The following is a 15277-nucleotide window of genomic DNA, read 5'->3' on the forward strand; positions in this document are numbered from 1 at the left end:
GTTGAAGAACAACAATGGGACCTCCACTGCAAAGCATACATATTTATTAAAACAATAAAATAGATGAGTGATTTCAGAGAAGTCACCTTCTTCAGATCAATACACAAATGTAACTCAGTGAACATAGGTTCATAGGTTCATAGGTTCATACTAGGCTATCTGCCCAAGGGCATTTATAAGCCTAGCCCTTTAGTTTGAATAAAAGCTATGCCTATCATTTAAATGCATACATCTAACCAATCACAGTACTTCACAGTTTTAGCATTCAAATGATCAATAAACAATTATCTTCCCCTAGTATTTAAAATTGGTTTTAAAGGTATAAAACCATTCAAGCCTGGTGGAATATCTGCCCTCAAATCAGCTATCCAATAAGTTCTTTCATTTTAAAAGCTTGGAGAAGATATATGTTTTATTGATCATTTGAATGTTAAAACTGTGAAGTATTGTGATTGGTTAGATGCATGTATTTAAATGTTCACATATTTACTTTTGTGTATTGATCTAAAGAAGGAGACTTCTCTGAAAGTGCTCATCTATTTTATTGTTTTAATAAATATATGTGCTTTGGTGTGGTGGTCCCATATATTCTAATACTACTCACATTTACAGAAAGCATTCTAATATTTTCATTTTCCTTTTCAGTCATGGTTTCATAAGTTCATATGATATTTACTAGGATAGCCATCTTAATAGGCATTCAAAGCCTAACCAATTTCTTTCCCAAAGCTGAGAATCAAACAGTGTACCTTGTGTCTGTGAATCAGCATTTATACCAAGCTTCAGTCTTTAGGTGTATATGTTTTTTTCCATCTATTTCCTTTCTTTTTTTTCTTTTGTACTTATCTCTTTAAATTTTCTTTTTCAGTCTTTTACCCTTTTACCAACAAAATGTATTTCCTTTTAACACCTCCCAGTTTTTAAACTTCCTTTTTATGTCTTTTACCCTTTTACCAACAGAATTTATTTCCTTCTACTACTTCCCAGTTTATCCCCGGGATTCAGTAAGGTTCCATGCAGGAATAGCTTATTCCTGCACTGAAGTGAACATTTAGGAGCAGCATGGCAGCGCGCCATGCATAATAATGAAGGTGTGCTGCCTCTGCTCCTAAATGGACATGGAGCGTGGATGAATACGGGGTTGTGTCTGAGAGCAGAGCTCTCACAATACACACGCCCCTGCACTCAGGATGTGCCGTTCGGCAATAACAATGAGCGAGAACACTCATAGAAGCTTTCATACCTGCCAACTGTACAAATCATTGCATATAATGTCCATATTTGTTGCCCATGCAGTTGGCCTGTACCCCAGTTGTACCTTGAAATCACTGGATGATGTCAGGAATAAAGCCGTGAAATAATGTCGTTCATACAAGTTTCAGACACCAAAATCCATTAAAAACGTATATTAAAACCAATCTTGTTACTCTAGCAACCGTCCCAAGTTTATAAGAGCAATAATTAAAATATGTCCGTAGTTGGACCTCATGTTGTCAATCTTTGTACAGATAATGTGCATTAAGAGGTTGAGAGGTATGGGGGGTTGCTAGGATGTCTGCCAAATGTGCAGATGCATGCAGGAATCCACAGCAATAAGTGAAACCTGCCCCTTCTAACAGAAAATAGCAGTAGAAATGTTTTTTTATCAAACAGATTAAATTTAACCATAGGTGCACTGGTTTGCCCATTGCTTAGCTACGCTTACTGTAGCTTAAATGGCACAAGAAGATAAATAGCAAGATACATGCGAAAGAAGCAGTACTGCAAAAGTGTAGTGGTCAGAGTGTTCACCTTGCGAGCAGTCATGCCTGATTCAATTCTCACTATAGTAAATTCCATTTTCTGTCTGAAATCACTTTATGAACATTTTTTTTTGCTGTATAACCCACTGAATAACATATATTTGTGAACTAGAGTACTACATTAAATGCAGATGTGAAGTGCCATTGTAATACTGTTGTAAAATCCACAGATAAACACAAGTGTCCCATACAGTATATGTACACATGAATCAGGGATACAAATTGAAGGTATAATGTGTAATGAATGATAAATCCAGAGAGTGTCCAAATCCACCCCAAGACCCATGTTACATTTCTGTCTAAACTCGTGTGGGGGTAAGTGGAAGTAAGCACTTGTATGCAGTAGTAAGCAGGTTTATGCCTGTTTGCGTGGGGGTAAGTAATGCACACACAATGTAAGTAGTATTGAAGCTAACTCCCTGTGAGCATATTTAACTAGAAGTTAGCATTGCTTACCATCATGCAAGCCCATGCAAACCACTTACAACTGTTTAAAAGTGCCTTAATCACTCTGTATCCAACAGCTGCTGTTCTGCCAGCAACAAAATAAACAGCCCTTACAGGTCTTGAACCCAGGCCCCTGTACACTATAGTTACAGTAGTTAATCAGTAAGCCTTCACAGCATTACATAAGACTGAAGTATCTCCAAACAGATCCTCACTACAGGATAATCAAAATTTACATGTGAGAGGAATCTATATACAGTTTTATGTTATATAACCTACTACATAACATAAATATGTGAACTGGAGTACTGCATTAAGTTCAGATGTAAGGTGCCATTGTAATAAAGTGTTGAAATCCCTCAATAAACACAAGGACCCCATACAGTGTATGTACACATGTATCATGGATATGAAACGCATATATAACATGTAATGAATGCTAAATCAATGCCAAACAGCATATAGTGTGCACATTTAAAATTAAGCAATGCTAAGCATTGCACACCCCTGCTTACTATGTGTAAGCAATGTGTAGGCCAGTTAAATCAGTTTGCCTATTGGTATACCCCTTTAAGCAATGCCAACCTTAGGTAAGCAGGTTTGCCCATAGCTTAGCATTTTAAAAACCATCCAATCATGGCAAAGTGGGGGAAATTGGCCCTATTTAAACCCCACAGGTGGAAATACATCTCATAACTGGTTGCAGCTTCCTCTTGTATGTACTATGGCTGATGTGGGTGAAGGATCATGCTTCTGGGCACAGTGCTGGGCCATCCAGCAGTCTAACGTTATGGCAGGACTCTCTGTTAATGACCATGACCAGAGACTGCTGCAGGGCCAGTACCAGGGTTCCCAATATAAAGTTGAAGCCTGTGAGTGTCCCACCCATGACCGCACCAGTGCCACTGGCATCCCTCGAACTGGTGAGCAGGTCAGACATCACTATTCCAACCTGAAACAGAGAAAGGGGTAGCTCTCGGATCAGTGGATCCAAGAGGCTAAGCAGATGGGTGATGTTCCTGCTGTGTGTAAGTATCAATCTACTACCTGTTTAATAATTGCCAGCTCATGTATATTATGGATAGGTATGGCTAAATGTTCCTCTTATGTCTTTGACAGTGGCAGATGAGCACAACTCAGCAGAGATGTGAAGTGTTGTATTTTAGCCTAGAGCCCTGTCTAGATATGTGACCTGTTCAGCGGTACACATCAGGCAAATGAGGACCTTTTGTTTGATTGCCCTAAGTAAAGGCTGCCAGCCTAGCTAGACAGAATTTTGTAAATAATTCTATGTCATCTGTAAATATTAATGTAATCCACAGTCTGTTTACAAATGTAAGAAATCTAAATGTAAGAAAACTGTTATATGTTCTGAACGTCAAAAATGTAACCACAGTGCACCCTACTGGAGGAAAGCTGATAAGTCAAGCATTGTATGACTGTTTGATCTCAAGCTCAAAGACAGGATGTCTGGGCCAGAAAATTATTTTTATTGTCTTAATTTAAGAGATAATTACTAAGGTTATACATGTATAATGTCTTTTATTGCTGTGGCTTCCTGGCCAGGTGCAATTTACTAAGAAACATAAATTTTGAGTGTCTGTGAGCCTAGGAAAATAAATCAGAACTGTTAAGAATGATATAATCGGAAATGACACAGCAGTACTGTGTTATCAATTTAAGACTTTCCCGGGGAGAAAGAGAAAGCATTTTGGATTGTTGTCTGAACCTGAACACATCAACTCACCAGCACTCTGCCTTTGCTCTGTCAGTAAGATATATATATATATATATATTTAGCACAGTGATGTCTCTTAGAGATAGACAGAAACAGCCAGATTAGTCTAGCTGTTTTCTACATTTATGTCAGACTATTCTACAGCATTATTTAAAGCATTTTCCTGTGATTTCTGAACTCTATAATGTCATTGTGTTGAAGTAATAAGTATTGGCTTGTGTTTTTATTATTTATTATTAAATATTTTTAAACATTTCAACTGTGGCTGTTTTGTGTAGAGATAATTTAAGCTCTAGAGTAGTTGCATGTATTTAGTGATACTGTACTAAGCCACTCCAGAATAGCCTTAGCCCTGGGTTACACTTACTATGTGGATAACAGTAATATTACACAGTGAAACTGGTCACACTTTGGGAAGGGCCTTATTAGTAGCTGATAAGAGTTGTTGGTGGCAGTGATTACTACCTTATAGCCTGGCAGGAGGGGGCATAGCTGGAGAACCTGTGCCAGCCTTCCCAGGAGTGTCTGTGTGTTTGTATATAAACCAAATCTCAAAGTGTGTGTGTGTGTGTGTGTGTGTGTGTGTGTGTGTGTGTGTGTGTGTGTGTGTGTGTGTGTGTGTGTGTGTGTGTGTGTGTCAGCTACTTGGGCAGGGACACAAAGCATTGGTTGGATGGAGAGGGTACTGGAGGTTTTGGCTTGACTACTCAGCTGCGATCTAAACTCTATAGCTATGCCAGTAGGGAGTCTTATTGGGGATCTGGAGAGAAAGGGAGAAACCAGCCCAAGAATGACTGCAATCTTTGTGTGCTCTTAAGGGAAATTGTACTTTACTGTGTGTGCACTTGTTATCCTTCCCAATGTTCACGCCCCTCACTGATGCTAGTGGTGAGGATTGAGGCTCCTTGATTACTGGGCCAGTGCCTGGGCATCACACCCTGTGCAGGCGGTCTTAGTGTTTTAGGAAGGTTAAATGTAAGTACCTCAACATTTTGAAAATAGCTTGGCATATACTATGGGGTTTATTTGGTTTAGGGGTGCCTGGAATTTAGACATGGTATAACTTAGTTTAATTTTTATTTCAAGCAATACTGCCTTATGGTCAGATTTGAAAACAAGATATTACACTGAGTGAAGAACATTGCCCCCCCATGTTCATAAATACAAGGTCAAGGATGGTTGTACCCCTCGTAGGAGAATGGAACAACTTTTCCAGGATGTTAGTATTAATGAAGTTTAGGAATTTTTGGGCTTGTACATTAGATGTGTCTATAGAAGGGACATCTGCCACAAACCCACCTCCACAACCTCCACTCATAGTTTACCCCTCAGTGCCTACACTGACATAACACCTAACCTATACCCAACAGACAACATGCTCTGCTTTAAACTACAAATCTTCCCCCTATATGATAAATGTATTTCTCACCATCCTACCTACCTATACCATAGCCTAAGAAAAAAGCTAGAACTCACTGCTGTCCTACATAAACTCTCCAACCTAACCTTATGCACAATAGCTATCCAAATCCTGGTTCCCCCCACTTAATCTCCTAACTTACACAGCTCCTACAAATCCTTAAATCTAACAACAATTAACCTGCAATGTATTTGAAACAAAGTCCCTGAATTCCATGCCTGAGAAGCACATAACAAGCCCGGCATTATCACTGCTACAGAAACATTGCTAAAACCATACATTAAAAAGTCAGAGTTCCTTCCCTCTGGTTTTGAATGCCTGCACTTAGATAGACCCCACAAAAAAGTGGTGGAGTAGTAATGATCTATCCTAACACCTTCAGTATAGTCTCATACAACTCATCTATATCCAACTTTTCTACTGCAGAAGTCTTAATTACCTCCCTAAAAATAAATGAATGCAAAAACCTCTGTATCATTGACTTGCACATCCCCCCTGGCAATAATAATCCCATATTAGAGGATATCCTAGCTAGGAGGTCCAACAACATAACTACAGAAACAATAATTTTTGGAGATGTTAATATAAATTGGTTAGACTTCTTACAGCAGCACTCCTTCTCTAGCATAAACCTATGTAACTACATCCAGCTAATCACTGATATTACTAGACCCAAAAAAATGACAGCTGCGGAACAATCTTAGATTGGATCATGGTCTCTGACCCCAATAAAATCTCCACTGTAGGAACTCTCCCAAACAGTATCAGTGACCACTTACCTGTCATTATAATAAGTAACACCTCAACAGCATTAAACAGTCATCTATATAAAAATATTAGAAACCTATTCAACGTTTGCCCTGCATCCTTTCACAATACTTTAAACAGCATTGACTGGGTACCCCTAAAAACACTTCCCTTAGATGAAGCAGTTGCATTTTTCAACTCTACATTCCTAAATATCTTAAATAGGCTAGCACCCCACTAACTAAAATGAGTAAAATCTAATCACACCCAATGGCTCACTAGAGCTACTAAACAGAACATGGCAACCAGAGACAAATCTTAGAAGCTTTATAAAAAATACAAAATAACCTAGGACCTCATAACCTACAGACAACTTTACAACCAAGTAAAGCACCTAGTTATTAAGGATAAAAAAGAATACTACCACATTTTACAAAACCAACACAAACAAAATCCAAAGCATTTCTGGAGCTCAATAAACAGCTTTCTTCACCCAGGATCTAACAGCAGTCCCTGTCCCAATCCAGAAAAAAATCTCAGTGAAATAGCTACCCTCTTCAACACATATTTCATAAACACCATAACTAATATCACCGTCAACTTCCCTAATAATCATCCAAACCCATCAGACCAATCTACTAATGCCCCCCACTTGCATAAATTCTCTCTTGTACCTATCCCTACTACCACAGTAAAGAAACTACTTCTGAAATTAAAACCATGGACCAATGCCCCTGACAACCCTCTCAGCCTACTTCTCAATAGGTCCATTTAAGAGTCTTGCGTTCCCACCATTTTGAAAAAAGCATTCATCCTTCCACTGCACAAAAGCAGAAACAACACTGATCTCACCAACTTCAGACACATTGCCATTCTGTCCCCTAGCTTAAAGATCCTTGAAAAATGTATCCACACCAATTCCTCAACTATCTACATGACAATAACTTACTATCAGTAATGCAGCATGGCTTTAGATCCAGACATAGCACCACTAAAGCTCTAATTTCTTTCTGTGACTTGCTCAAGATGCCGGGAAGCTTGTCTCCTCTCTATTTCTAGACTTTTCTAAAGCCTATGATACTGTATCCCACCTTCTTTTCCTTAGAAAACTTGCCAGCTTAGGAATATCTCCCTCTACCTTTCTCTGATTTTCCAATTATCTCTCAGACAGGCAACAAGCTACCAAATAGCAACACTGTCTCTCTCCTTTCCTCAAAACCACTACTGGTGTTCCCCAAGGATCCATCCTAGGGCCTGTGTTATTCAATATTTTCATCAATGACTTTCACTCTACTCTTTCTCAAGGCATAGTCATCCAGTAAGCAGATGATTCTACTATCATTTGCAGTGCCAACTCTCCAAATGACCTCCTGAAGCTTACCCAGTCTTACCTCCACTGGATGACTAACAACCACCTCACCCTAAACCCTAAAAAAAAAACTTGTGCTATTAAACCCCAGGAAGACCACTACTATAAATAAAGACTCTTTCTCTATATTCTCACAAGACAACACTGCTATTGAGGTTGTCACACATACTAAGCTTTTAGGAGTCACCATAGATGAACACCTAACCTTTGACTTGCATATTCACAACAACATTAAAAGAGCTCACCAGAAACTGGGCATGCCATACAGCCACAAATCATTCCTCAATTACTCCTCAAAACTAGCACTCACCTCTGCCTTCCTGCTTCCATCTCTTCTTTATGGCACTCCTCTTTTTACTAAGATATGGGCCAGTCTTAAATCCAAGTTCGATTCTTGCTATAATGAAATTGCAAAGTTCGTCACCAACAGACAAAATTCATCTCACCACTGTGCTTCTCTTCGCGAACTAAACTGGCTAGAACTTTCCCACCATCTCACATATGTACAACTAACAGTTGCCCATAAACTAATATTCAATCCTGCCAACTGCCCTGCCTTTCTTCTCTTTTTACACTTTACCACCCCAATAGACACCACTGCTCTGAGAATCAAATATATCTGCAGATTAACAAACCTAACCTCTCCGCCAGTCAAATGCTCCACTCCTTCTCCACTGCTAAATTATGGAACTGTCTCCCACCATCACTCAGATCCACTAGCAGTGCATCTCTTTTCAATAATCTTTAAAACAGCATCTGTCCTCTGAGTGGATATGCTCACGTGCTAGTTCCTCACACTCTATAATTTGAGTTTTTCTCTCTCCCACTACCACCTCCACCTTTTTCTTTCTCTAGCCTACCTACCTCCCTAAACCTACCTATCTCCTGATTATTAATCTATTGCTGTAATTACATATACATGTAGAATCAGTAAAAAGTATTTTGTACAACTGTATTTCCTCATTGCCTTATTACATTCTTCAAGACTTATTTCATTGTCAGTTCTTGTTGTATTTGCCAGATGAATATTTTTGTATAAATCACTGTGGAGCTTTTCTCCCTAGACCTCCACTGAAAATTAGCACTTTTTGAACCAGTCGACCATCCCAGTAAACAAATGCAAATAAATAAATAAATAATATAATATAATATAATAAAATAGATAAAATGAAGGCCGAGAGAATCAAACCATGGATTGCAAGAAGCAGACTATTGACAGTTCATACCTTTAGTCATCTGTCCTAACTACTAGACTAAATACACCTTAAAGTTTTAAAAGGAGAGAGTTCATGCAACACAGTGAACATTTAGTCCTTTAATGAGAAAGGATGTGTGTGTACAAAATAATTGTGATAAAGGTTTAACTACTGCTGCAAGTGATGGTGGTGTAGATGGATAAACCTCTGACTATGGCTCATGTGGCCCAACTTTTCCTGGCAGCTCAAGAACTCAGTGCCATTGCTAGGGAAGATGGATGAGAATATTCTATCACACTGATTGGTCTCACAAGCCATCTCTGGGTTGCATCTTCATAATGATTGGGTAGAGTGCACATTTACAAGAGGAGGGCATTATGGACAAAATCAGTGACATGGCTCACATGCTCCCATCCCCAGAAGAGTCAGTTAGGTTTAAATAAATTGTGCTCATTGCCAAGGTAAAAGCAAGAGCACAAAAACATCCTTATGACTAGCTAATGATAAATGAACTCAAGCTGCTCTAGCTTCTGCTCTGGGTAGAATCTTCAGAAAGGTAGATTGTATAGTCATTGTCTGACTGAGGGGAGGACTGATGGTGACAAGCATGTGGGTAAAACATCAACTAGGCAAAAAGTTTAAGTTACTGGTGGTAATCTGCACTGAAAAATGCCAGGCTGGGTCTGAGGTAGGTCGCTTCTTAGTCAGAAGAGTCAGCGATTATAACTCTTATCTGTGACTGTACAGTGTTAAGCTTACCTTCATATGGTTGGTCTGGGCTAAAACCCAAGGCAACAGTGCTTATTTACCATGCATATTGCCTCTTTGTATATTAACTGGAAGTAACATAATTCAAACTTCATACTGCTGGTTCCATGTCATTGCACTATTGACAGCATTGGTGTGGAAATAAATGCCCCTAGTCCCTGTCTGTCACATAGTATTTGGTTGCAGTATGTGGGATTACACTCCTATTAATCATAAGTGCCACAAATATTTATTTTAGCAATTTTGAACTTCTTCTTAACAAATATCTGCACACAATGCTCTTCTCTGTTTCAGGATTTAGTGCTTCTCTTGCCTTACCTCTAAAAGCCAGCTACATATTCCAGATATATATATTTTTTAACTATATAACTTTTCAAGAAAATATACAAATAGAGTCTAATTCTCCTTTGGAACTCATGTAGTACCTCATTTGTATTATAAATCTTGGTAAGCTATATATTTATCCTATTTATTTATTTATTTACATTTGTTAACTTGGTAGTGTCCGACTAGGTCAGAAACCCATTTTCAGCAGAAACCTGGGGAGGAAAGTTCCAGAAAAATACAAAATTAGTTAAAGTTAAAGTACAGGTAAGCAGTTACACCAAATATCAAAAGTATGTTAAAAAATATGTTTCAAGATCATAAAAATATTAGAAGGAATAGTAAACTATACATAGTAAGTAAAATATGTTAAGCACACATTAAAAAAAAGGTAGTTAACATGTACATTATCCAAAAAAATCAAATATGCAAATAATGCAAATGAGCAGAAAAAAGGTATCTCATGGTCTAGAAGATATAGATCCTAAAATAGAATGAAAAAAACTAGACAGGAGAAATACAGGTGCAAAGCCAGTTTGCATTTAGATAATCTTTCAGGATAGTTTTAAATGTGGACAGGTTTGGAATATGTAAGATGTGCTGAGGAAGATTGGTCCAGTCCTTGGCAATTTTATAGAAGTAGAGGGAGTTGCCATGATAGTTGTGAGGCAGGGTCACTTTTAGCATTATTTTATTGGATGGCCTTAGAAGCCTGCAGTTAGTATTAGGCTGTAACAGGTTTGAAAGAGATGGACAGTCCATGGGGTTGTAAATGATATTATGGGCAATTGAAAGTTGCTTTAGCACTAACAGGTTGGGAAGTTCCAGCTAGTTGAGTTGTCAGAGAACTGAACAGTGGTGCATTTTATGGGGTTGATTGGCAGCTTAGCAATTTTGTTATAGCAGGATTCTAATTTATTTAGGTCAGCTTTGGATAGATTTGTAAAGATCTGAGAGCAGTAGAGGAGGGTGGATAGCAAGTGAGATCTAGCTGTGGCAAGTCTAGCTTGGTGTGTAAGGTAAGGCTTAACCATATAGAGAGCACCAAGTTTGGAGTGAACTTTTTTGATTGCAAGGCATATGTGTTTATTAAATTATAGAGTCCATCTATTGTAACTCCAAGCAACCTGGTCTGATTGGTGGGTTTGATTTTTGTCCCATTAGGGGAGTGTATGGAGAGTGCTGTTGTACTGAGATTGGATGATTTGTTGGAGAAGAAAATGAGCTTGGTCTTATTTGGGTTGAGAATGAGTTGATGAATGGTGAGGTACTTTTCTATGTCTTGGAAATATTTTTGCATTTCATTTTGCAGTTCTTGAAGGGAGTGGGTTCAGCAGATAAGAGAAGAATCATCTGCATACTGGATGATAGTGGCATGTTGGGTGGCAGTATTGAGGTTATTGGTAAATATGACAAAGAGAAGGAGCCCAAGTGTGGAGCCTTGGGGTATCCCTGTGGTGACTATTACTAGAGAAGAAAGGATGTCTGCCCATTTAGTAGTCTGTTGACGGTTAGATAGATAACTATGGAACCATGTTAGGGTTAAAGTAGTGAGATGATAAGTGGCAAGTTTATTAAGTAGAAGCTGGTGGGATACAATGTCAAAAGATTTTGACATGTCTAGGAAAATATCTGAGACTAGCTGTCCTTCATTTTTGAGATGGTGAATGGTATATGTAATGGTAATGAGAGCTGTGTTTGTACTTTGATTAGGCCTGAATCCATGCTGCGAGCTGGAAAGTAGGTTGTTAGTAGTGAAGTGATTCATGAGTTGCTGGTGAATACATTTCACTAGGATTTTGGCAATGGAAGAGAGGATGGCAATGAATGAATGAATAAATTAATGAATAAGAATCACTTATTTTCTCTCACCAAGTTTCCTTTGCGAATGTTTCCAATCTCAATAGCCTTTAAAATAAGTCACTTTGGGGGTGGGGGTTAGAAAATAGCCTAAGCAAAAGGTCTGTTTAATTCCAGAGCTCCAGACATGGCCTGTGATAAAAGTCATATATATATATATATATATATATATATATATATATATATATATATATATATATATATATATATATATATATATAGTTTAATGGAAGGACAGTAAGATGAGTGGACGTGAACATAAAGATTAGCAAACACCAGCCTTTAAATCTGCACCAAATGAGGAGCAGTTGTGTGTCTTGATTAAAAAGCTTGTGAACACAAACAATATTGCAACAATGAGTGACAAAATATGGGGAAGTGGCATGCACTGGAGAAACTGTTTGGATCTGATGAGATCAGCAAATATGTATGCAGTCCCACAATTTCAGATCTATCAATGCAATCAATTTCAAGAATGTCCATATCTCCTTCAAAGCAAGGAATATATAACCTTGGTATATACTGATATGTATATATCATTTGGTAAGCATTTTTATTGTTTTTATTTGTCAGTCAGAACAGGAAGAGTAAATTAATGTATAGTTTGGGTTTCATACCTACATGTAAAGCACCTTTCAATCTTAGTTTTAGTCTTCTAGAGTGTTCCTTAGTGAGCTTTATTCTCATTTGTTCATATTCTATTGCTGACGCTTCATCTGTTCTCCAATATTTATACACTCCCCACTGCTCTTGTTCTTTTCTATCACATTACAGTCCCGGGTTGATATTTTCTTGGAACATTATTATTAAATGCATCCCAGACATGTATTTCAACACATAGTCAAGGGACAAGTCTGTAGAATATCCAGACTTTGTACAAATGAAAATTCCTTTATACAGGAACTGGACTCCTTAAAAAATAATTTTCAAGCATGAGGCTGTAGTAAAAATCTAATGAAAAACGAAATGGACAACAGCAGTCTCTACAGAAAACAAAGTGCAAAACCATGGTTACTTAGTGGTAAAAAATGGCCTAATATGGTAGATGCACAGGTTCAAAAAGCTAATGAAGGTTTGAAAATAAGTTTAACATAAGTAGTGATATAGGTGGTATATGTAATATAATTAGAGACAACTGGAGAAATATTTTAACAGATGAGAATATAACTATAGGTGTAGGGACACAACCTAGATTTATTTTTAAAATAAAGAAACATTTAAAAGATATTTTGTGTCAAGAACCTATGCATTTTAAAAACTCAGGCATTAAGAAGAAGGGAACATTTATACATGCCTACATTGTAAAGCCTGTAAGCACATTTCACAAGGAAACTGTTTTTTACACCCCAGGACCAACAAGAAGTACTTTTTGAATATGCATGCTGACTGCAACATGCAAAATGTGGTCTACATTGCGAACTGTCAACAATGTACTGCATATTATGTAGGAAAAACAAATTGCAGAGTTAAAGATAGAATTTTTAAGCATCTATCAGATGTAAGGCTAAGAAAAGAACATAATGCATTGTACAAGCATATAGAATTGCATAGTGATCATGTATTTGCCTTTAATTGTTATATGTGTTATAAGTAGAAGACAAAGAATGGGTGACTTGTATAATGAAACTAAATTTAAATAGATGCAATGAATTCTTAGACTGGGAGTTGATAAAGCCCCAGAATTAAATGATGTTGTCCCTTTAAAACCAGGTCTAGCAAAAGGGGAATGACTGTTGTGGTCTGCCATTTACTGCGAATATAGCCAGGTTCAAGACTGTAGTTGAAGAATGCCTTAAGTAGTACTGATAGGCCATGTTTTAGTTTGTTCAGGATGCAACTGGGGATGTTGCAGGGACCCACGGTGGAGGTGTTCTTGGCTTTAGTAAGTGCTGCCAGCACCTTTTCCTTGCTGATAGCTGAGAGAAGTATGTTACAGGAGATCTTACCTGATGGATCTAGAGGGAGTGCAGGAGTGAAGTTTTAGCTGAATTTATCAAGGAATTGATTTCCTATGTCACCCTAATTAGTCTAAGTGGTACCATTCACCACCAGTTCAGCACATTGTTATGTGTTACCTCTAAGGTTGTGGATGTAGTTAAAGAAGGCCTTCTGATTGGACTTAACCTGCAAGGCTATCCTGACCTGATAGCTGGCCTCATTGGACTTAATTCTACCTCTTAGTTTCTTGTTTAATTGTATAAGAGAGCACTTCTCTTTAAGGGAGTTGCTTTTCCAGATATTGGCCATGAGTCTTGCTTTACTATATACCATGTCTAGGTGAGGATTCTGCTAGTGGGGTTTGTGTTTGTTTTTGTTTTAGGTTTATTACTGGTAGGGAAGGCAGCCTCTATGCAGCCATTCACATGTTTGTCTAAGAACTCTGAATAATTCTACATTGGTAGCTGTGGTCTCGGGGTTGGGGAGAGCCTTGAATTTTAACAGACTGTCACTCAATAGGATGCAGTTTGCCTTTGAATATTTCCCATTACTTATTTTCTTGATTTTCTGGGTTGAGTTTTACTATAAATGAGGCAGCTTTGTGATCCAACCTCACTAGTAAGAATGTGACATGGGGGGGGGGGGGGTTATGCAACACTCTTCCCTGCTGATGAGTACAGGATCCAGTATGTTTGATCCTGTGTTTGGATGAAACATTATTTGCTTCAGGGTGTTTCTGCTAATAAAATCCTAGAAGAGTTGTGCCTGTAAGTTTGTGGCAGCATACATTTTCCAGTCTATGGAAAGGTAGTTTAAGTCACTCATGAATAGGGTAATTGGTTGGATGGTGAGCACATATAGTAGGCTTAGGTAAAATTCATGTGACTGTGGGGGAATAGATGGTGACCTGTAGCTAACCAGGATATGGTGAGGGACCTTAACTATGGTGACTTGCATGTGGATGAGCTTCATGGTATCATCTGGCTTAAAAAGCCTGGAGATACATTTCTTGGCAACATAGATCAAAACACCTGCACCTTTGGCCCTATCTGTGCTATTGTTGCTATAAATGTGTGGAGGGCATTTTAGCATTGCATTTATGGAGTACTTTCCATGGTTTTAAACCAAGTCTCAGTTGCAGGACAGATGCCTACATTCTCCAGATAAAGGAGAACTTGAAGTGGATGGAGTTTTTTGTTTAAGCTCCCAGCATTGAGCAGTAACAACGTAATGTTGCTTGTAGATTTTTTTCACTGTGTTGGTAGTCTTGTCCTTTTGGCATATTCTGAGAGATCCATTATGTCTCATTTCATATAGTCCAGTGAGGTTTGTCTCAGATCATTTACACCCACATGAACTATGATAGAATCATATTAGCACCTGTAGTGCAGTAACTGGAGTGTGTGTATGTTACTGTGAATTATGACTCCAGATAGGCAACTAACCATTATCTTCTCTGTCCAACCTGGTGAGTGGGGCATCATGAAGACCCCAGTGACAACAGTATTAGGTAAAGTGTATGTTTGTCTTATGGGCTTTGCACTTGGTGGAACTTTAGGTGTAGGCTTATGTGAGATGTTTGGTGTCCTTTTTGGTGCATGCTTTAGTGATTGCTGAGGAGCAGTGTTGCTATTAGGTGGCTTTGGATGTCTTTGAAGTTTGGGAAGG

Source organism: Protopterus annectens, chromosome 4.part1 (assembly GCF_019279795.1).
Source record: "Protopterus annectens isolate FY-2018-M chromosome 4.part1, PAN1.0, whole genome shotgun sequence".
Taxonomy (NCBI): Eukaryota; Metazoa; Chordata; order Ceratodontiformes; family Protopteridae; genus Protopterus; species Protopterus annectens.